At 55.2% G+C, this 3,148-nt stretch overlaps 1 pseudogene; it reads right to left on the reverse strand.

Moving 5' to 3' along the window:
• Positions 1-262: 262 nt before the first annotated feature.
• On the reverse strand, positions 263-2,658 carry LOC114688113 (annotated as a pseudogene).
• Between the last annotated feature and the right edge of the window lie 490 nt (positions 2,659-3,148).

The raw sequence follows: 3,148 nt of genomic DNA on the forward strand, positions 1-3,148 counted from the left end.
CCACAATGTCTGTATTAATTTTCATCCCCACCAGCAGTGAATAAGATTCCTCTCTCCACATCCTCTCCAACATTGCTTGTCAGTGCTCTTGATGATGACCATTCTCACCAGGGCCAGATATCACCTCCAAGTAGTTTTAATTTGCATTTGCCTGATAGCTAGGGATATTGGACACAGAATAAAATAATAATTGGCCATTTGTCTTTCTTTTTTTCTTTCCTTTATTTCTTTCCTCCTTTAACAGTATTTTGAGTTCACTTGCCTATTTGTTGGTTGATGGTTTGCCTGAGTCTAGAGGCTGACTGGTAGGAATGTTGTCTGACACTTGGAGGACACCAGCTGGTTCCCCAAGGGTAACTGAGTTCTCCTGCTGGGAGAGACAAACGGGGGGTTGTATGTCCCTGGTAGGCAGTGACAATTCATGTTCTTCAGACTTTGGCTTGAACTTGGACCTCCTGCTACTCCTGGCTTGGGACTCCGAAGCTTGGGTGGTCTCCAGTGTCTCCGGGGGGAGGGGTGGCCAGGCTGACACTGCAACCCCTGTATCTCTTTCCCTGAATCCTGGAGGTCACTCGGGACTTTATTTTGGTAGTTCTGCAGCTGCCACCACCTGTCTTGCGCATATCCCGCTTGTTGCAGCAGCTGCTCAGCCAGCAGGCCATTGACTTCGAGTTTCTGCATCAGCCTCGCGTGGCTTTGCTGCCGGGGAACACTGCTGTTCTCCTTTGCCATCTTCTTCACCCAGGTGGCCAGAGCCTGCAGCCTCATGTTCTCCTCTGACAGCCTGGCGCCCTTGTGCAGCGCAGCCTGCAGTTGTGCCTCTGTCTCCTCGTAGCGCTGCTCTGCGGCGGCTGCCTGGGCGCTCAGCTTCTCGCATTCCCGCCGCTGTGCACCCAGCTGCTGCTCCAGAGCCTGCACCTGGTGTCGTGCTGTCTCGGAGGGTGAGCTGAGGCTGCCTGCGTCCGCCCGGGCGCCGCCGGCTTTACTCTGATGTAGAGTCAACTGTATTTGCAGATGCAGCACTTCCCACTGAGACTCACGCTGCAGCTGGTCCAAGTCATTGATGTTGCACCATTGCGCGCAGGTGGCGCCCTCTCCAGGAAGCGAGGAGCTGCCAAGGTCCGCAGACATGTGCTTCTGCAGCGGGTGGCACTCCCGCCTCAGTGCTTCGATCTGCAGGTCCTTGGCTTGCAGCACGCCAGCCTGTTCTGACAGGTCCTGAGCGCGATGTGGGGCAAACACTTGACCCAGGTCCTCGAGGCTCTCACCAGGTACAGGAGCGCTCACCGCCCGAAGGTTGGTCTCCTGCAGCTTGCGGGCCCTGTCTTCAAGGCGCTGAGTGAGGTCGGTCAGCTCTGCGTGCTTCACCTTGAGCCACTTCACTTTCTCAACAGAGAAGCCTGTGCACCGAGCTACAAGTTCTCTTTGCACAGGCCATAGCGGTGGCGAACCAGCACCTGCAATGTCTCAGCCAACTCCGAGTTCTGCCTCACCAGTTCGTGGTAGTCCTGACCGGGCTTGTTCTCAAAGCCGCCTTCTTGTAAATCACTAGGTTTTCTATGTATTGATGGTAGCTGGGGCGGCAGATGGGGACTGGAGGTGTCTGAGATGGGGGCGCTGGTCAAAGAGGCTCCTATCTCGGACTCGGAAGCCCGGGGACTACTTGGTGTGCTGTCAAGTGAGCAGGAATGTGCTTTCGCCAAGGATTCGTATGAGCTGGCTCGCATGGGCAACAGGTCGTTTGGAGAGCTAACCAGGATGCCAGTGCTCAGGTTTTCGAGGGATCCAAGTCGACAAGCATACTTTTGGGGGTGGCTCTTTCAAGGAATGGGGGGGGGGCTTGGGATCCGCGGGTTCAGGCAAAGTGGGCTGCCAGTGGAAGTGCTCTAGGATAAATTTAAGAGTTTTTGCTCCACTTTCAGTGCCTCCTGCAGGTGGCAGATGTGCACGGCTTGCTCACCGTCGGTCTCCCAGTGCTGCAGTGTCAGCACTTCTGGCAGGCTACAGTGGCATTTAACCTCGAAGACTTAGGATGCCCCCAAGCGGCCACAGAAACCACGGTTTACTAGCTCCTGGGCCAGCTGACTCTGAAGCTCCCAAGTCTGGCGCACTAGGATGTCGCCCTACTGGTGTAGCTGTTGCTTCAAATCTCTGCCTTTTTCCAGGGTAGCAGCTTCCAAATTTCAGCCTCATGCTTGCACTGCACCTCCTTCTGCAGCTGTTGCAGCTCCCGGAGGCGTCATGCCTCCCTCTTTGAACGCAGATGGTCAGCCAGCTTCTGCCGCCCCTACTAGGCCAACTCCCACAGCTGGTGCACCTGGTTCACTAAACCCTACCTTCTGCCCAGCTGTGCACTTGCCAGGCCTCCAGCTCTGCCTGTAGTTTCTCTAGCTCTCGCCTCTGCTCCTCCAGCACTGCTGTCACTGGGCCGGGGCTGCCTGGCTTCTTGGATGACGCGCGGCCACCACCCAAGAGCGTGGGTGAATCATTGGTCATTGTGGCCGAGGCCAGGCAAGAAGCCAGAGCTAGCCTGGTAGTCCAGTTAGCCAAAGGCCCAGCGCCCCTTCCGGCGGCCCTAGGGACCCTCTGCGTGCCCCTTCCGCCTTGGGGGTGGTGGGCTCTCTTACAACCTGCCGCCTCTCCCTAGGCAGGGCACGACTCCTGAGACCCCTTTCAAACTGGTCTCTGAACTTCCCGGGAAACCTTGGGCATATTTCTGAGCTCACAATTCATCTGCTCCATGGCTTTTGTGACCCATTCCACTCTCTCCCAGACACTGTGCAATCCCTTTCAAACCTAGATCCCCACTGGGGGCCCTGGATGGTCGCTGCTCCTGGGCCGAGAGAAAGAAGCCAAAGGTGTAGGTAGAAATGGGTTATGCTCAGACTTCACCTAGCTCTAATAGGGTTCCTGGGAGCGTATTTGAATTAGGTTACTGGGAACTTAACTACAAGATATGCTTAAATTTGTGGTAGAGTCCAGATCCCCTAATTAGGTGAGGTTACCCAGAGTGGCTGTAACATCTCTGTGCCTAGTCTTCCAAGGACCCCAGCTTGCCCACATTTTCCTACATCAACTGAAACTTTTATGTCATTTTACAAATGAGAAGTCACTGTGCTTGGGCTTCATGTCATCTGAGGCACCTATC

Source organism: Peromyscus leucopus, chromosome 12, assembly GCF_004664715.2.
Source record: "Peromyscus leucopus breed LL Stock chromosome 12, UCI_PerLeu_2.1, whole genome shotgun sequence".
In the NCBI taxonomy this organism is placed as follows: domain Eukaryota; kingdom Metazoa; phylum Chordata; class Mammalia; order Rodentia; family Cricetidae; genus Peromyscus; species Peromyscus leucopus.